Raw genomic sequence first — 21,494 nt, forward strand, 5'->3', positions numbered from 1 at the left:
TCCTTTCAAAATTTTATCAGAAATATGTTTCAATGTCGTATAAAGTTGCATATAGCTCCATATAGGTCCAGTCTAGTTCCACTGTAGAAACAGCTAAAAAAGGTCCTCCAGACTGTTATGAATTCTATATTGATATTAAATGGTTATTTAGCTTATTTCTCGTGATAAAATTGTTAGTAAAACATTAAGGAACAAAAATCAGACTCCATAGAATAGATGCAGAAACTCATGACTGATCAGTTTATTATTTTGGAAATATGCTTAAAAGTAGTAGATTATTAATTTCTGCAAAGGCAGTGATTAGTTTTTTCCTGGAAGTATACAAGATGGTACAAAAGCAACTGAAGGTATTCTCTGTTTCTTGGGCTTTGCAGCTGTGTGAAGGAATGAATAAGAGAGAGAAAAAAATATAAGGGAATCCAGCTTTACACTGTGTGCCAGTGGAATATTCAGGACTGACATTTAAGGGAAAAATCAACCAATGTTCCTAGAACTTGTCAACTGAACTGTTTGATCTCAAAATCTCTGAACCTCCACAATATCTTTTTTAAGAATAAAACTGTAATTTAGGGTGGCTATACCAGTTTTAACTCAATGACTTTGCATTTGCACTGTTTAGTCTCCTTCTACTTTCCTTCACAGAATCACAGAATGGTAGGGGTTGGAAGGGACCTCTGTGGGTCATCTAGTCCAACCCTGCTGCCGAAGCAGGGTCACCTACAGCAGGCTGCACAAGACTGCATTCACATGGTCTTGAATATCTCCAGAGAAGGAGACTCCACAACCTCCCTGGGCAGCCTGTTCCAGTGCTCTGTCACCCTCAGAGGGAAGAAGTTCTTCCTCATGTTCAGATGGAACTTCCTACGCTTCAGTTTTTGCCCGTTGCCCCTTGTCCTGTCACTGGGCACCAATGAAAAGAGTTTGGCCCCATCCTCCTGACACCCACCCTTCAGATATTTATTAGCATTTATTAGGTCCCCTCTCAGCCTTCTCTTCTTCAGGCTGAACAAGCCCAGCTCCCTCAGCCTTTCCTCATAGGAGAGATGTTCCAGTCCCCTCATCATCCTCATAGCCCTCCTCTAGACTCTCTCCAGTAGCTCCTCATCTTTCTGGAACTGGGGAGCCCAGAACTGGACAGAGTACTCCAGATGGGGCCTCACTAGGGCAGAGTAGAGGGGGAGGAGAACCTCCCTTCACCTGCTGACCACACTCCTCACTCCTCTTGATGCATCCCAGGATCCCGTTGGCCTTCTTGGCAGCCAGGGCACACTGCTGGCTCATGGTCAACCTGTCGTCCACCAGGACACCCAGGTCCCTCTCCACAGAGCTGCTCTCCAGCAGGTCAGCCCCAAGCCTGTACCGGTGCATTGGGTTGTTCCTCCCCAGGTTTAGGTCCCTGCACTTGGCCTTGTTGAATTTCCTTAGGTTCCTCTCTGCCCAACTTTCCAGCCTGTCCAGGTCATGCTGAATGGCAGCACAGCCTTCTGGTGTATCCACCACTCCTCCCAGTTTTGTGTCATCAGCAAACTTGCTGAGGGTACACTCTGACTCTTCATCCAGGTCGTTGATCTTTTCCTTATTAAATTACTGTTTATGTTGTAGAAGGAACATATTAAAAACATAGAATTTGTGATGTGGGTGAGTTGCTGTAGCAACATTATCTTTAGTATTCATTGTATTGTGTGCTTGATTTTTCAAATTTTTCCATCTGATGCAATGTATAAGATGCACATTGCATGTTTATTTTGAATTGTTTATTTGAAAATAAGTATTTCATGATGAATTTTAAAATGTAGCACCTTCAAAGAAAGGGGGAAGCTTGAAAGAATCTTTATGATTTGCCAGACTTGAATTTTATCTCTTTATTTTCCAAGGAAGAATTTCATTGCAAGGAAGAGTTGTCTTTTGTTGCACGTTCCGTGATATGCAAAATGGACATTCCAGTACATGATATGTTTTCATGGAGAACATGTTTAAAACGCACCAAAGTGATTTGGGAACATGTACTCCACTTTCAAAAGTATATCTTTTCTGCAGTCAAAAGTGTGGCAGCAAGTGCCATACCTGAGTTAATTTCAAATTAATTATTATGTAAGTACAGTAGTGCTTTACAGGTGGTGTAAGTGCAGCAGTACTCTACAGGTGGCAAAGCCTAAATTGAGAAAAATATACATGGTGATTGATGTCTTTAACATCATGATTTTTAGGTGCATCTTTTACTGAAGGACAGTCTTACTTGAAGGTTCTTGAGAACCTAAGACGAGATCTCTAGGTCTGATAAGAAAGGTATTTAAGGACTTGCAGAAGTATGTTCCAGGTGGGGTAAAAGGTTGGTTGTTTTTTTGTAAATTAGACACCTATGTATTTCCTATGTCTTCAGATAATTTTCAAAATCAGGCATTTTCTTTTCACTTTCATTCTCTTGAGTCAATTAATTCTCTTGAAGCAGTTAAGGATGTTCAGCACCTTATTTTATTAGACCACATGGAAGCTGGCCCAGATTTACTGGTTCATTTGCTCTTGATTCGCAAAGATCTGAGAGCACTTTGTCTATTGATAGGGCCGGATACCTAGAGGGATTATTTATGGGCTTCTGTAGGTGCATGTATAAGAAGAGCTTATAGGGGACAGACAGGCACTTGCATTCAGATGCATTCCACATATGTTCAGTAATCTTACTTATATGAATAATATCTTTTATGGAAAAAATGCAAATGAGGAGAATTTTAGCTTTTTAAAGAACGAAATTTTCCTTGGGCTTTTTTTTTTTGGAGGTCTATAAAGCAAGAGGAAAGCATAACAGATGCATGCTACATTAAAGGGGAGTGGAGACATACATTAAATTCCTTACATCTTTTTAATGATGCAATTGTGAATTATATTCTTGTTGCATTTGTAATTAGAGGGTGGAACAGATGGTACAGGCTTGTTCTAAAGTAATGTGTCTATTAAAAATATCCACGTTGCTAAACTGATTGTTGACTATAAGAGGATTTCTTAGCCATTGAAATAGTCCGTGTGCTGATATGTGTTTAGTTATTACAGCTCATCAGATATGAGCACACGCAGAGTGTGTATATATATAGACATAAATCTATACCTATATTAGTTATATGCTGCATATGCCTTTAAATGTCACTTATTACAGTTGTGAAGGAAACTGAAGCCTGATTCTATAAAAAGCTTTCCACATGGGTATACAAGTCATGCTTTCCTGTGTTCATGTATCGTATTGTTTTTTTTATCTCCAATTTAAGCTGGAGCTAAAGCGCAAAGATTAATTTATCAGATAAGGTGTTACAGTATAGGACATGACACAAATTATGGCATTGTTTTTATTATTTTGCAGAAGCTTTCTTTATTTTTAGTCAGTATATTTGAGCTATCACCTCTTGTTTATAGATTTATCTTATTCTGGAGATACTTGTGTTGGCAACCATATTTTTCATGCCAACTGAAATGTTTTCCAATATAAGGCATGCACTGAACTGATATTATGTAATAATTCTGGATAATTCTTGCTTGGCACCAAACCCCTGATGTTTTAGGGAATTAGGAATGTACGAAAGGCATGGTGATCCTAGTTTTTGCAGTTCTTATGAATAAGCTATTTGCTGTATAAAGCAAAATTATTCTGACAACTTTGTATTGACTTAAAATGGATTCCATGCAACATCCCCAAATATATTCCAGGGGTGATGTCTCTTCTCTGACCTCCTTGTTTCTAAAATATCTGACTCCCTGATTGCTTCCTTGACATGAAAGCCCATGCATAATAATGGGTGTAAAGGAAGCTCCTTAGAGTGTTTCACTTCAAATGTCAAACTTCAGTGAATTCCTGTATCAGGGTGTGGTGCTTTAGTCCAGAGAAGAGGTTGTGTGCACGCATGTGATTGCATGTTCTTAAGATCATCATCCATACAGACGAACCACAGTAGCTGATATTTCCATCATGCTGCCAATTCCAGCCAGAAGTGGAAGAGAGAAAGGCCACAATAAATGTCGAGCACATACACTCAGGAGAAGAAACCAGCTCATGGCATTATTTAAAAACAGGATTTGACAGGCAAATGACTAAATATATTTCTTTAGTGATTCAACATTTCTTCTTAACGAGGCAAGTTGTCACTGACTCTGCTTGTTGTCTGTGAATTCTGACTGACTCAATCTTCATAATGTCAGACTGGTCAAAGACATCAGTAAATTGCATGAATAAAACGTAATACTCAATAATTGTCCTTAGCTGGTAACATACTGTAATTTCATTTGTTCAATAGCCTTTGTCCAAAAGAGAGTCTCTTGAATCATCGATTGTTTTTACTTTGCTAAAATGGGTACTGTAACCTCTGTAAACACTTCATCTACTTCAGTTTCATGCGTTATGAATTTACAAAGGTGTTGCAGCTAAAGCATTTTGAGTGAAATTAAACCAGGTACACTAACTGTTTGCATATATAGAACTGGACAAAGTCTTTTAGTAATGCTGTTGATTTTTCATCTAATGTAACTATAATGTCTTTGCTAAATTTGACATAGAAAGTGGAATCTACCACTAATATGTCACCTTTGCTATTGTGACAGAGAAAGCTTTGCTTGGGAACTGATAAGTAGCAGTTTGTATCTACACATGCTCTTTCAAGAAAGCAAGTTAAGCACTTTTCTGCATCTCTGGAGTCTTCAAAACCTGGATTTGATGCATGTGGCAAATAAATCAACAAGCACAGTTTGCTGTAAGGAGGGTTGACTCTTGGCTTGGTTTCGTTTTACTGTAGAATCACATTTTCTTTGCATGTGAATCACATCCCCTACTATGTCCTACTCATAGAAAAGCCAGAAATGAAAGACCAAGAATGGTCCTGGAAATGCCTTCTGGCTTTGGAGACATACCTGGAATCAAGAGTGTACTGTGCATAATGCAGTACTTCCTTCAGAAAATCAAAGTTAATTTCCGTGTTTTGGATTCTTATTTATTAGAAAAAAAAAAACGATTATTGTCTGTCAAGAACTTAATTGATTGATAACATTTCTTTCTTATTCTTAGACCAAGTCTCTCACATGCAAATATTTCAAATTACCTCTGCCAAGTAAAATTTTTGTGAAACAGGCCTTTTATTCTTTTAGGTTTCTTTTGAGAGCACATCATACTAACTTGCCCTCTGACAAACTGCCAGAAAGACAAGTTCTAACATTGAATGGTGTAGAAAAAGAAATTATCCTATAAGATCCACCTATAGCTACTTCCTACTGTGCTCTTTACTCTGCACCTGTAATGCTTGCTGTGTACTTAAGTGTTTTACTCTAATGTACATATCGTCTGGTTTTAGAAGTATGCCTCAATGCATCCCTTTCCAGTCAGGCAGAAAAAAATGTCAGTCCAACCCCAAAGAAAAGAAATCAAAGCTAAATAGATATCAAGTCACAGTTTCTAGTTGACAGACCTTCAAGCAATGAAAATGTAAAGTGAAAGACTTCTGTGTTGATTATATTCAACTCATTTTGCTGGATCAGCAAATACATCAAGCATCTGATCAAATTCTAGCAGTTCATCCAATATTTGGAAAGAAACATATAATCAGTGCACAACCTTCAGTGAGAAGGAAACATGAAACTAATACTGAAAAAACAGCTTTATTAGAGAGCCCTGCTGAGCCAGATGGAATAGCCATCACTTTATCCTTAAGCGTATATTTCACATCGCTGTGCTGACTCAGAGTCATCATCTCAGAGTCTCTGGTCAGGTTTTTATGGGATATAAATCAATCTAATTCTATTCTTTTGTGTGAGCTATACTAAGGATCTGACTCATTAAATATTAACTCAGTCTGAGGAATACTTCTTTATTTACACACAAAATATAGCATATTTTGTCTGTTTAAACATAGAACACAAAAATTAGAAATGCTTCGACTAAAATCCAGGAGATACAATGAAATCAGTTTCATCTGCTTCTCCTCCACCCAAAATAAACTTGTTTAAAATAAGATAAACCAAAAGTCTTTTTATTCTGGAACAAGTATTTATGGTATTTCCAAAACATCAGGTATATTTTAAAAGTGCCTAAAAATGATTATCATCTTACTGCTTTAGCTAGCTTGACACATCTGTGTAGGAGAGCAGATGCTTCTGAGTTTGCAGAACAAAGAATGACTAATAGGAAAGATTTTTTTTTTTTAACCTAATGTTTTTTTTTAAATGGTGGGATCATGCAACAGAATTTAGCCTAAGGGCTACTCTTTCACCTTGGTTTCTGAACTTGATCTATTCACATGGAAAATAATGTCTCCATTGCTTCATTATTTAAGATATGTTAAGTATTATAAGAATCTTTTGATCAATAATAATTTTGGATTTTGTTCAAAGCTTGGATAAGTTGCTGTGGTTTGACCATTCCAGAGCTTTAGACAGTAAATAAGCAATTAGGACGTAGAATAACTAGGACCAAGCTGGCGCTCAATGAATTAGAGTGGATTCAATGATCGTATGTGTCACTAATTTACAGATATGTTAAATATGTTTATATTGTGGTTTCTGTTCTTGGCTAATAAACCAAGATTTTAATAAGAAATTCAGAACCTGTTATTTTATCCTTCAGTGGTGTCTCTAGTCCTATGTTGTGTAGGTCAATTATACCCAAAGTTGGTATTTGAAAAATTAAGAAATTATTTAGGTATCTATATATCTAAGAAAACATCCAAGCTGATAACTTCCACACAATGATACGCTCATTTGAAAAATCCTCCCTCCTTTACTTTTGCATTTCCCTTTCTCTTTTTTCCTCTCTCTCTTTCTCTCTTTTAAAAAATTCCTATTCCCCCTCCAAAGCATCACCTGAGTCGTGTAGTTCAGCCTGAAATGGCAAACAGGCAAAATCTACATTCACTTTTTCTGTTGGGCGAGAAGATGAAACAATAAGCTTTTGGCTTCTGTGATACAGGAGGGATACAGAATGAACCAGAAACCTCCTGCCATTTATCAACATTTTAAAACCCAAGCAGTGAGGAGAATGATTCATATGCTGAGACACTAGTGGGTAATATTTGGCAGAATTTCTAAGGGGTCGTGTTATTGATATGTCTGGAACATACCATTGATCCATCTATTATGTTGCTCTTATCATGAGCGTACTCCAGCATTTCCATAGCCATAAAGATTTTTCTGAGTTTTTTTGTTTGTTTGTTTTCTACTGAGATTTCCAAGACCCTTTTCAGGCCCATATCTCTCACTATACAAAAACATACTTCAGTCATTTTTCTAACATTATGAAGGACTGAATTCACCTTAAACAAAATGTCTGGCTGCATGCTCTGTTCTTCCAATTGCTGACCTGGTATCTTTCACCCACCAACTGTATTGAGGGCACAAAACAGTCTTTGTCTTTAGTCAGAGATATTAGCTTTATAATGTTGTAAAGGGTTTAATAAAATATGTGTGGGTTGAGTCGAAAAGGAACATCTAGTTTTAGATATTGTAAGTTATGTCTAGTCAGTGTTGGATCCTGAGGAGAAATATCATGATTTAATGAACTGTACATTCTACAACTTTTTTTTTTTTATTAAAGTGCTGACGTATAAATGAGAAAAATGTAAACTGAGAAGGATACATTTAAAGACAATTCTTTAGTGTGTGGCTTTGGTCTTAAAAAATGAAGGTTGTGGTGTTGTTAGTGAAACAATTTCAGAAAATCACGTTTTCTTGACCAGTTCATTGAATAGCTCAATGTTGATTCTGTTCTTAAGTGGGATGAGAATTTGAATTCTGCTTAACCGAGCCTTTAGGTTATAAGCAGAAAGCTCTTTTCAACAGTTACTGAACATCAGCTGGTCTGTGGGAAGTATTCCCTAAGCAGATCCTTGCAGCAAACACAAGATAATTTGACTCAGTCTTGCAGGAAAATGAGCGGCATGACAGCACTTTTCTTGCAGATGAAGAGTAGACTTGCAGATAAGAACAGGTTTACCAGAGAGGTAGTGGAGGCCCCATCCCTGGAAACATTCAAGACCAGGTTGGACGGGGCTCTGAGCAACCTGATCTAGTTAGCAGTGTCCCTGCTCGCTGTGGGGGGGTTGGACTAGATGACCTCTAGGGGTCCCTTCCGACTCAAAACTTTCTATGATTCTATGATTCTATGGTAAGTCATCACAAATGAGCCAATTTTCAGCCATAAAAGCTGCATTGGGTGTCATCATACTAAAGAATATTTTTCCAAAGTTTTCTGTTAATTTTGTCCGTCTAAGAAGAGAGCAAGAGGTCCTACACCAAACACTTTCTCCATGCAGTTGAAAAGGAGAGAGAATACAGTTGGTTACTTTGTGATTTTGTTGTTGTTTTTTATATGTAGCAATGCATAGAGGCTTTCAAGACACATCCATGATTAGCCAACAGTTTTGGTTTCTAGCAGGATTTAGCAATAATACAAATATTAACACATTATCCCTTACTAGCTGGCTAAGCAAGTTGAAGTCGATGACTAGTACAAGGTTACAGTTTCTCTGGCAGTGATGGCCCTGGGTTTTTGTATTTTCCAAAGATACTGCCTGCTTTGTGATTTGTCACACAGTCTCAGTGACAGGATAGGGGGCACGCCAACTTTTCTCCCTTTCTTTGTTTCCGGTGCCTCAAATAGAAGAACCTGTGAAAGGTATAAAGTTGAAACCTTTTGGACAGTATAAATGCCATTGCATTCCTCAACAGGGATAGTCAATACTTCTAATGATTTTTTTTTTGGCATTATTAAAGTATCTTTAAAAAATGTTGTTGAGCGGTTTTTCTTTGTGATAAATACCAAGCGTTCCATTATCCAAAGAGTGAAAAATTTGGAAGCAAATAGAAAAAAACCCAACCAACTATCACAAGTGATGGGCTAGTTTTAAACACACTCAAAAGATTCAAAGCTTTCTTATTTTTTAAGTTGCATATTTTTTAAAAAATTTGAGTTCCCGAATTGTCATTTTTCTCACTGATATTAGCATGTTTTTATCATTTTTATTAAGCCTCAGTGACATCTTTAGATCCAAGCTTACTAGGTTGAGGCTTTTTAGCTTCTGTGCAAGGATAACAGGATTTTTAATACCATGGAAGATGTGGACTCTCTCCTTTCTTAAACCTGTATGAAATTATTATACGAAGGAACCAAAGAAGTTTTTGATTATTTTAACAAAGGTGTGTGCAGAACACTACGCTTTTAAAGACCTATTCAGCTCACTCATTTTATAGAAATTAGTATTGCCACACTAGTTTTTTCCAAGAAACAAAAATATGAAGAGAGTTGTGAGTTTTAAATTCTATTGTGCTTTTAAAATTAATTGTTCATTCTCTTATTTAGGACCGTGGTAAGTTCACCTTATTTTTATGAGCCACAAAACATGGAAATCTTATCTGTTTTAACATACTGGTATAAGATGCATTTTTTAGTGTTGGCTGGAGTGATTTTGCAAGAAGTGGAGCTTAATGTAACCTACTGAATTAGGAACATAGACTTGAAATTAAGAAGACTAATTTTTAATTCCATTTCTGATTTAACACATGGTTTTGCTCTCTGCTTGAGTGTTTGTTTCCCAATGCATTAACCTGAGTAATGATATTTATTAAACTCAACATAGGGCTTAACCAAAGTATTTTATGAAGTGCAATGAAGAGCAAGGAATAGCAGAAACCTGAAAGAGGGATGGTCGAAAGAGAGAAGTTACCAACTCCTAATTTACGTTCATGGTGTTTCATGATACAGCACATACAGACTGGCATGTGGGATGGAGTTGCAAGGCTAAAAGAAAAAGAATTGAACAAAGATAAATTTATCTTTATTTTTTTTTGTCAAGCAGCCTGTTCCAGCAGTGTAGTGCAGCATAATGATTTGTTTTTTGTTGTATTTGGCTTTCATATTGTATAATAAAGGTGTGTTTCTTTAGAATATTTTTCTATAGGTTATGATTATATTAATGGAAATTAATTTGTTTCTGTCCCTGGAAAGTAGGTAAGTAGTTGACCTTTGAACTGCTTTTGAAAAATTATTACACAACAGATTTTCTGAAGATCCGTAATATACACTTAGTTCCTGAAAGATCAATGATATTCCTTTCCTTCCTCTCTGGAAGATACATAATTCCTTAGTCAGAGTGAACTCACACAGAAAGACTTAATGTAGAGAGTGTTGCTGCATGTCATATCAACAGTATTAATTGTTCCAAGTTGTCTTGGAATATTAACCATGCTATTAGAAAACAAAAACAATCTTAAAATCAATAAACGTAAACAATTACTCAAGTTTTTCTCAGCAAATTAGGTAGGCTGAAATAAAAGCTGACATTCTTATTCAATAATCTGACACAGAGTGAAACATCAGATACTGTAAGACCTGTGACTAAGTTCTGAGAGGTGATATGTTTCCATGGAGCTAAGCCTAGAAAGACAGTGGAAATCACCAGAGCTGTATTTGCAGAAGAAACTGGAGTATGACTAGATAGTATTTTCCACTCATTTGTTCCTGAAGACTAAGACAACATCCCCTTTTAGAGACAGGAAACCCGGATGTGAACTACTAGCATGCACTTAGACCCACCAAACCAGTAAGAGTTCTGTATATGACTGTCCCATTATAGAAACAAATGGTTTAGTAATATTGCGGAGTTATTTGGTTAGATTCCAAACGGTTTTTACCATGTTTAGCAAAGTCTCCAAGTAATGTAATTGTAATTCTAGAGGCTGAAAAGCAAAGAAAAACACTATTGTTAACATATTCCTAAAATTCTGAAATAATTCTGAAATAGGTCTTATGAACATTATGATGTAGTTAGTTTTATATTAAAAAATGTATGATTTAGTATAAATTGGCAGTTGGTCATTGGTCTAAAGAAGATGTTTGCATCTTTTGGGCTTCTAGCCAGTAGAACTAAGAAAAAACAAATCTCATTAGTGCAGGTGGAGAGGCAGGGCAGGAAAAAGAAAAGTGTGATTCTTCTGTTCTACTTTCAAAAGGTTTCCCTTGAAACTATTCAGATTTCAAATGATTGCTGCAGAACTGAGGAAATTAATTGGAAAACAAAGTTTGGACTAAGTGATCGCATGATAGGCAGAAAAGTCAAAGGTCCATGATAAATATCATTTCTAACAATGTTTTTCATTTTCCCCCATAACAGCTGATCTAGCCTGTCAGTAATTCTTACTGTATTACGCTGGAATGATAACTCCATGGTTAAAGTTGGATTCTACTTTCCTTTCACAGCAGGAATTACATCTATTGTTTTGTATAGAAGAATGGTGTATCTACCAAATTAATGTACATGCTCTAACTGCTGAAAAATTGATACAAAAATCAACAGATTAGAGTTTTCATCAATTTTGACAGCTGCGCTGTGCTTTTCATTGTACTGGCAATGTGCTGAATACTGTATCAGAAACACAGATGGGGTAAAAAACTAATGGTGATACTTTGACAGGTACATATAAAGCGTTATCACAAGCACCTCCATTTCCTAAAAGCCAGCTCCACACTAACATGGTTTTTGATTTTGGCTATTGGCTTCTTCATCAGCTTTTCCATTTTTCTTTAGCATGAGAAGACTCCTGCTATAATTTTCCTTTTTTTCTCCACTGAGAAAGCATGAGTGGGGCATACTGGCAGTAACTACAGTCCTTAAAGACATCGCCAGGCAGCTTTTAAGGACTCGAATGCCTAATATTTACTCATCCTTCATCCATCTTCAAGTGTAGTGGGAATTCAGGCATCTTCATCCCCTTTCCTATGTTGTAATGTCATCAGTACTCCTGAATACCTTCCAAAAAAAAGTCTTCATGTTGTTGCTGTACTTAGTGCTATTCTGATACTGTCATGAGTGAATGCAGGAATCGCCTCATACTACTACAGACTGCAGAAAGTTTGCATTCAGTGCACGTTTGACAGTATTTACAATACATTTTGGGGAAAGTGTGATTTTTCTTTTAATTTACCAAATCACTTTCATATAACAAGTTTCAGGCACTATAAATTACGGGTGGCTAAAAAATCTTATTAACTACTCCATGTTCAATGAGGCACATTTAAAAGATTCTGAAAGCTAAGAAGAAATAAAGATTATTTAAAATTTTATATTAAAAATATTTTAATTGGAAAAGCTATCACATGTGACTAAATCAATTAGTCAAAATTGTCTCTAATTTGAAAAGCCCCTTAGCACTGTTTTTCCCCAATAAAAGTGTTTTCTTGAACAAGGAAGGTTAGACAGTAATACATTGAGTAGGTGTAGAAGACAGAAAGCTGGGCCTCATGGTGATGAAATTTAGGAAATTTAGTAAACCAGAAATCTCTGCATGTCTGAAGACAATGAGCTGACCCTGGTAGCCTGCCTGTCTTTCAAACATCAAGTACAACTGTGTATTTTCAAGGGAAGTTCAAGGGAAGCTGAGAGACATTATATTCTTAAGATATTATATTCTTAAGTGAAAAGCAATGATTAGGAATCTGAGTGCAAAAGCATTATGTACTTGACTATTTCCTTATAAATACTGTAATTACTGAAGTTGAATCATTATAAACTACATGTTTATATTATTGTTATTTTCAGCAGCAATGCTGAGCACCGAGCTAGTTGATTCTTAGGTTCCAGGATTCAAGGAGAGTCATAAGAGCTTCTTTCCTAGTGTCTGTGAGCCTCTGACAGTGTTTGGTGGTTCCTAACATGTTTTTGAGGCTTAAATCATTCCTATCACTGCAATTTGGTGATCTAGTATATTATCACTATTACCATCTTGTAATAAAAAACAGAAAGATATAAAATCCTTACAGAAATCATTGAGAAAATATAAATAATCAGAAAGAGGAAATGCAGAAACATCTGTGATTACACGATAGACTAGTATTATCCTGAATTCTAGGTCAAAGTACAGAACATTAAATGTGAATTTGATATGCAGCATGCTTTCACATGAAGTTATTACACCTTGGTAATAAGGATTTGATAGGGAAATTCCTTGACATGATGTTTATGATAGACCTTCACCAATAAATCTCTGTTGTTTAATGCTTAGTTTTCCCTTTGCAAGCTTTTATTCTGTCTCTTAGCCTGGCCATATTAAAGTTACATCTTTATTTACTGTAGGATGTGATCAGCTGTGTAGAGAAAAAAAAATGCGCTTACGTTAACTGAAAGCCCCAAACACTTGAGGGTATTTACTGCATAGCTGACACATGCTGCACATTTTTCTCTGATGGCAATTAAATAATTAATTATCAGTATTATGTCTCAGACAACTGGATGCAAGCTCTCAGGGGCAATATATAGACAAAATTTTGCTGATAACACAGCTGTAGGAATGTTCCATATATTTCACCTAATTTAATTGACTTGATTTCTGAGAAAACATACAACATCCTTAATGGAAATCAAAAAGGGAAGAATGTTCCAGTAGCCAACAACCTAGTAAATCAGTTGGGAATGAGCTTTACCTTATTGTACAATAATCTATATAGGTCTGCTGTGAGCTAAAACAGCACATTAAAGACTATGAGGTAGTGAGATACTAGACAGTGGATGGCTTTGTGATTGAAAAATGTACGTCCCAGAAATGTGTGGAGACCATCAAGTGCTGTTGGCAAAAGCAGCTTTGAACTTCTTCCAGGGATTTACAGATCTTTCTAAAGATAGTGGCTAATGGTAGGTGATCCCTCAGAAGCTGAGAGAGGCTTGCCTTTCAGCTACCTTAGCTCAAGGCACAAAGGAGGCTATGGGTAAGCAGAGCAGATGGTTTGCTGCAAGTTAGAAGAGCAGTGGAAAAAAACTATTTGCAATTGTTTTGTGTAAACTCCAGGGGATGGAATCTGTGGACTATTAGAAATGCAGGTGGAAGGGAGGTTCCCAGGAAGTCTACTAGGCACATGAAAAGAAATCAGTTTCTACAAGAATGATTAGGGCCACAAGAGGGCATTACTGGGAGAAAACAATGTGATAAAGTTTTCCATACATGGCAAGGATAAGCAGAAATCCATTCTCATGTTTCTTTTTTTGTGAGATCAAGATGGTAATCTCTGCTGACTTCATTACTTGAAACAATCAATTTTTCCAAAGAGTGTGATTATCTGACTTTTTTGTTTTGCATATGAAGTTACCATTGCAGATAATTTTTTCCTGTGCTGAGTACTAATGAGAATAGAGACGAGGATTATTGGAGTATGCATCATCCTGCTGTTCATCTCAACATTCAGAGGTCTGACAGAGTATGTCAGAGGTTTTCACATTTCAGACAATAAAGTTCTAATACAGAATTGGCCTATGCAGCTTAAATCTTCTGTTATATAATTCCTGAAGTTTCTGTATTGTTGTTTATTATTATGAGTTCCTGAAGAAATTCACAAATTTCTCTTTCCTAGTCTAAAATTCTTTGCTTCCTAAGCCACCATGTAACTGCACAGCTGGTTAAAGCTATTCCCAAGGACCATTTAGTACTGAAGAGACTGATACAAAGAAATTGGAGGTCTCTGAGAAGAATATGTTACTGATTTCTTATGAGATCTACAAGGGCAATCAAGCTGCATTTGGCCCCTTGATTGCAATTAAAGTCTCAGGAGACTGAGAACTGACTGATGATCTCAACTGATGGTGGCTTCACTCATCTTAAGTTAAAAAGCATCCTATCAAATTGCTTTGAGTATGTGAATTGCCCACAGGTATTCTCCAGATTCCTGTTCCCAAGTCCTGCCAACTACACTCATCATGATCTTGTGCTTCTTAAAGTGCTTCTTAAAAAGTCAGTCCATCTTGCTTTGAGAAAACATATATGGAAAATAGGAAGTCCCATGGCCATAACTTCATGGAGCTATTTCGTTGCTTTTGCCTGTGCTTACAGTGATTCTTAAGGTGATTGTCAACTTCTACAGAAAGACTTATAATTAAAAGCTCAGCAGATTGGGTGCACCGTGTCGTCCTGGAGCTATCTACTGGGAAATGAAAGTCTGACTGAAGTGGCCCTTAGCAGCGAGATGTACATTCAATACTGATGCCAAGGTGATAATAGTCACAACTGGAAGCTAGAGATCCTCTACGAGAACTAGAGGGTCTTTCTTAGAGGTGTTCAGAGAACTTAATGTTCTAGGCAAGTCATAGGAATGGTCTAGAATAAATAGGCCATTTGGATACAGCTGCAGTCAAATTATTAGGTATGTCACACATGTCACATGATGAGCTAACATGATCGCTGGAGTACAGCATTTTTTCTTTTACAAAGGTTATGTACAGGAAACTAGGAATCTAGGAACTGTGATAGTGCTTCTTAGCTGAGTAGAATGCTATGGTACCTAGCAGAATAAACTGAGTAACTGTGTTATCACTGGAACAGCAAACACTCAGACTCTTAGAGCAGGAGAAATATACTCATGTTGTTGAAGATATATGTAGGTGTTTACTGTTTTGGATTAAATTTGGAAGTTCCTTGTGGTGTTTGTACAGTTATTCCATAAGTTAGCACTAAGACTGCAGTTATATCAGACTATGAATTTTGGCTGTTCAGATGAAACGTGAATGTGGGGATTAGAAGAGTCTTTGATGAAAGTGTTCAACATCCCATCAATTATTTCTGAAGGGAACATCAATAAAAATAAATGAAAATCACTTGCCATTCCCGAGCTCCTGAAAATGAGTTTATGTTAAAATACTCTGATCTCTTCGAAGTCTTTGTAAACAGTCATGATTTGTTTTCTGTCTCCATTTTCTCCCATGAAAGTCTGTATTTATGTTCTGTTTTCTATTTTGAGGCAATTGAATTAAAACTCACTTCATTTCATAATTACAAAGAGTCATTTTGACTGACTGGCAAACCTTGTTGGAATTTTGTTCCCAGAGTTATCATTCACCAAGAGACAGCAACAAAATGATTGGATTCTGCCTAGTTTCTTCAAATTTTCTTCTTTGGAATTACACAGCATCTATTAATTTACATTCAGATGTCTCCCTCCATTCCTATGCTATTTAAGGGTTTAATGATTATTTTTCTGATTTTTTCCTACTATAATAGAATAAAGTATAGATAGGAAACAACACAGGAAAGCTAGAGAAGTATCTTTTACTTCTTAAAAGTTACTACAGAAAACTTCTTTCATATGAAGTGACCTTCATAGTAGGTGGCAGGAGTTTTTTAAGGCTTCCCCTAAACCTCACCTCAACGTAGGAGGGATATATGCGATTAGGGACAGAGTCTCACTAACCTCTGTGGGGGGATTCAGCTCAAGTGAAGTGAATAGAAACAAAACGATGCTTACAGAGAACAGCTACATACAAAGCCATCTGTTGTTTGGGTCATACCCTCAATTTTGGTTCCCTTTACTGGGCAACTGTGAACAGAAAAATCAAATGTATAATGTAAAAAGACTGTCACCCCGAGACAGTGAGCAAAATGCTAATGAAGAGAAAATTGTAAGACTATTCTTTGCATTAACAGCTGGAGATGAGCATCCCAAAACAACTGCTCTTTCTGATACGCTGAACAGTTAATTGTCATCTTCTGCTGGTAAGAGCAAACATGAAGAGGATGCCCCATCTCTCACACCAAGGCTCCTGAACATCCTCCATTTGTGTTGGCCTAGAAGGAATTCATCTTGAAATACTAGTCTCATGTCTGCTGAAGAGTTCAAATCCCCTGTTTTGTTCAGGTACAGCTGACCACAGGTTTGTCCTGATAAGGTGAGAGATGTTCCGGGTTTCCCAGACACTCTGTATCTCTTTGAAAAGCTTGAGAGAAATAGAGCGTATTTCAGTCAGGAAGAGTACAAAAGACACAGCATGAACTGAGGATGAGTTTGAAAGGAAATATTCTTGGCTGACGTTCTGAAGTGTTATTTGAATATCCTCTGTCTTGCATGCAAGGTATGCATCTGAAATATGTGAGTCTGGCAATCAGGACACTAGAAACAGAGGGATTAGAAGAAAGTAGGAAAACCCTGGATTTTAGTTTAAATTGAGGGCATATAAAAAAATGAATTACAGAAAGTCAGGCGAATAGGGGGAATGTTCAAGAGATTTCCACTCCAACTTTATAGCACCTGGTATAATAAACATTTACATTCACTCTCTTTTTAGCTCTTGTGCATAGCAGTAAGGTCTAAAACAGTTGCATGTCCAAGCAATTCAAATTTTTTAACACTTAGGGGCCTTTTCTGAATGGGTGTTCTTGAATGAAAGGCTCAAAAGCCTAAGGAATGGAGAAGTAAATTTGAAGCACAGATGAACTTAATTGTGACAGACATCATATCATAAACAGTCCTGCAGATTTAGAATGGCATGGGCCTCCTTGTGTCCTTGTGTGAATGAATTAAGAATTGATCCTATTCTGAAGTTTGATGAATGGAATTCTTGGAACAGCAGTTGAAAAGCTACATATTATTGGGCTCCACTAACTTGATGGGGAATATTTTTCTTAATTGATTAATTTTATTTTCCTTCTCTGTTTCAGACTTTAAAATTTCATGAGTCAGGTTGCTACCTTTTTTTTGTTTTCCTCTCTTTTCTGTAAAGGGTGTAGATGAAAAACTGTAAGCTAACCTTATTAAAAGAATATCTGTAGAGCTGTTTTCTTAAAAAGACTGTCATATTTCAGCTGTGGAATTTGAAGAACCCTGACAAAAGCTGTATTTCAGAGAGGCCTTGTGAGACAGTTAGGTAGAAATCTGTGCTTACAGTTAATCATGTTCAACAGCTATACAATACAAATGAAAAAATCTGCATTTAACTGAGATAGTGTCCAAATACCAGTTCTGCTTCCCTTAGCTTGAGCATTCCCTCTTCTCTCAATATAGTGGCTGCCTCCTTTATTTTTCTTATTGGCTTGCTCCACTTGCTTGTGAAAGTTTAATATTGATCAGCTCTGTCCTTCACTCTGGAATGTCTGCCAAATTCACATGAGCTATTATAGGATTAGGTATATTTTGTCTATCTGGAAGAAGATTTTTCAGTCTCTGCTGTTCCCTGGTATCCAGCTTACAAGAAGTGCTCTAAAATACCTTACTCATGGCCAAATCACCACACCTAATAACAAAACCTACAAGAAGGCCACCAGCAGGGCAGGAATTTTTGTGTGGTTTAGAGGGATGAATATTTTAATCATCTGCCCAAGAAACAGACGGTTGGAGTGTAGGCTGCCAGCCTTACAGTGCCGTGGAATAGCAACCGTCCTATTAACACTAACCCTTAGTTTCTTTTTCTGTCTCATCATTTACCTTTCATATGCCATGCTGATATATGCAACATTTGCTCCACCTCTCAGTTACATTCCTGTATCCTTCCTGGAAGTCTGGTACTATACAGGTGCCAGATACCATATTACCATTAGCTCAATCACCCTCGTGTTTCTCAGCAATGCCTCAAGCAACATTGATGCCATCTGAGACACCTGCTCACATCCAGGCATTTCTATGCTCACTTGACGCCCTTCTAGTGGGCACCTGACCTGGACTGATCTGGTCTGTACTGATCTGTTCATCCTGGTGGAAGAAACATGGCAAGGATATTATTGTACTTCTTCAGCCTGATAAGAGTTTCATGTACTCCCCCATTTTCACAGAGAAGCAGCCATGTAATTAGCCTGTTCAAGTTATGGCTGGAACTTCCAGTCTTTGGGTCCACAGGTAGAAATACACGACACTATACTACTACTCTCTGCCATAAGAGCATCGGATCTTAGCCAGTGTCTAGAAGACAACATTACAGCCTTGCCTAAGCACTTAGCTGCTGCTCTGGCCCATAAAAATTGAGGTATTTAAAGCATGGATAGTTCTCCTTGTAATTAAAGGCCTTAATATGGCAATTGTCTGCTATATGCAGTATTTTGCTTCTTAAATGCAATAAGCTCTATTTCTGTATCCTGGCACAGAGCTGTTACAAACAGTTCTTTTTATTTATAGCCAGAAGATCAAGTGCAATGGGGCATCTTTCTATTTTCATTGTGAGAGCAGTGGCTCGTTGAACGTGAGGATTGAAATGCAGATGTTACAGTACTTTTAAATATTGAACTGAGCAAATAGCTTCAAACCTTTCAGTCACTTAAGGAATTAACGTGTGATAGAGTGTACTACTGAAACCATGTTGCAGGTCTGGTTGCCACTACCCCTTGCAGCCACATGGACCTTACAGCAAAATTGTACCTGATGTTCTTGTCAAATTCTTGGGCTGGAGAACTGTTCAGGCAACAAAAAAATACAAATATGAAAGACTTCAAGTACCTTACATTTTTGGTGTTGCATACCTTTATTAAAGAAACCAGCAGTGGTGGATGAGCCTGATTTTTACCCTGAAATTTTGCAATTTTACTTGTAGTCATTTTTGCTTGTGCTCAGATCTTTTAGGGCCCCTGTAATGTTCCAGCAACATAGGCATAGGCTAACCAGCTGAAAACATGCTTGCGGCCACAGGTAGCACAATCTGAAGGCAGTGCTGTGACAGCATTGTTGTCTGGAGATACTCACTTATCAAGGACGGCTAGAGCTCCCCTAGTAAAGCAGCAATGACACCCTGGAGCAGAGGTGCAGGCACATCCAGAAAGACTTGAATAAAGTGTGTGCGCCTCATTACTTTTCCTATGTCCGTCCCCTCCTACTACTCACCTGCCATAAAATGCTGCATCGTTTCTATGCTCAAGCACAATATCATACATTTACTCTCTGAGGTCCCCAGAGACCCAGTCAAGAAATAAAACCTCAATGTGCTTCTGGAAACAAAGTATTACAATATCTCCATAGCCTTATTCCAAGTGGTTATAAATGGATGTTTTACCACTGAAGCTGATTTTCAGCAGCCAAAAAATTGACCCAGATTAGTCTCCCTCACTATTAACTTTTCTTTCTTTAGCCACTTTCCTTCCTTTCTTCATTGTGTAAAACATTTCAATCCTACTGACAAGGTCTGAGCCGGAAGCTACTCCCAGTGACTTATAGATGTTTCTGACTCACTGTGCTCAGACTTTGGAAAATAAAAATAATATGAAAAAAAAGCTCTTTCTGGAAGGTTCTTCCTGCAGACTTTAATAGCACAGTCTTTTTTAATGTTTTCTGTGTTTGGTTTTGTTTTTAAAGAATATTGAATTCCTTTTACAGCACTTCAGGTTAAAAAAATTTCTTGGTTTGTGTCAAAGTTCCTTGATAGAAATTATTTCTTTTTCGTGTCTTTCTTTTTGTGTTTTGTTGTTTTCTTCTCTATTCATAATAATCTATTCTACCCTCCTGATTTCTTTCATTACCTATTATACAATACAATAATTTTTTATCTTTTCAGGTCAAAAGTTCTGTTCTCTTTTCTTGTTTTCTTCTTTATTTGTAAAGATTCACTTCTTTTCTCTTTCTTTTAAATTGTAGGCACATCCTTTCTAAGTTTTGTAACCCTTTAATATTTCTTTCCATTTCGTTGCTTGTGGACCTGTGTATCTTTTGGCCATGATGTCAACTAGGTATCTAAATGTTTATACAATGTTGTCTGAGTAAATATTCACTCATTTCATAACCATGAATGAATTAGTCATTCCGTTCCTCTCTGGAAGGTACAGCCTTAATTCATTGGATGTAAGGAACACAGCACAGTGAGCATTTTGATCAAGACTACAAAAATGTTATTTACAAAGACGAGAATGAAATCCAGAGCATATAGAGAGTCTAGTAGACGAATGAGAAGTTTCTTAGCGATAAGGTAGTGTGTGAACTTTATCCTTACTGCACTAACTACTCAGTGTTGCTGCCTATGAACAGATTCTTCTGTTTCACTACTGTATTAGGGAGCTTATACTTCATTTATTTCATCATAGGCAGTTACTAGGGAATAGCAGGAATATTAGAAGGTCACACAATAGCTTACCTCATGAAAACTGTCCATGTGCATGTGTGAATGTGCCTTCAAATCAGCTCCACTGTGAGTTCATCTTCACAAAGAAACTCTTCTGAAGTCCTCATTAATGGTGAGGCTAATGGTGAGGTCCACAACTTGCATGTCCGTTTGTTCTGTGCATCAGTGCTGAAAATGAATAAAGACATTTCTTTCTTCTTCCTTGTATTTATTAGTATGTGCATGTGTGCATATACTCAAGTCTGTATACTCTTCAGTCCATAAGAAAATGAACGTAAAAGGAGAATCAAGCAAATAAATCTGCCTCCCTATTTGCAAAGTTTTACTGAAAGTGCTTACTGAATTCAGATGCCAGTAACAGCACTGTAGAAGACGACAATGGAAGAAAATAGCATTTATCTACAATAGTGGCTTTTGTTAGATGATATTTGGAAGCTGAGAATGTGCTTTTCATATAAGGATACACTTCTTTTTTGAGCCCTGTAGTGCCAAGAAATAAGATAATATCAACTACTGAATTCTCTGTGTGGAAAATTTTACTTTGGTTCATAATGAAATCATTATCATTATCATTACTGGATACTAGTAAATGCCTCTTGAGGAATAAACTTCCACACTGGAGGTGAAGAAAAAACATAAACATTTTATATCTATTTTGCATTTAGAAAGTTTAAATACTGTGGCCTT

General features: G+C 37.0%; 1 long non-coding RNA gene across 2 annotated transcripts in view; it reads right to left on the reverse strand.

Annotated features, from left to right (window-relative positions):
• LOC142361089 (uncharacterized) overlaps positions 1–21,494 on the reverse strand; it is an 87,034-nt gene that overhangs the window by 51,655 nt on the left and 13,885 nt on the right. For both annotated transcript variants that reach the window (XR_012763621.1, XR_012763622.1), the window contains exon 2: positions 20,820–20,975. This is a non-coding gene — a long non-coding RNA (uncharacterized LOC142361089). The remainder of the gene's footprint in view (positions 1–20,819; positions 20,976–21,494) is intronic.

This window comes from Opisthocomus hoazin, chromosome 4 (assembly GCF_030867145.1).
Source record: "Opisthocomus hoazin isolate bOpiHoa1 chromosome 4, bOpiHoa1.hap1, whole genome shotgun sequence".
Taxonomy (NCBI): Eukaryota; Metazoa; Chordata; class Aves; order Opisthocomiformes; family Opisthocomidae; genus Opisthocomus; species Opisthocomus hoazin.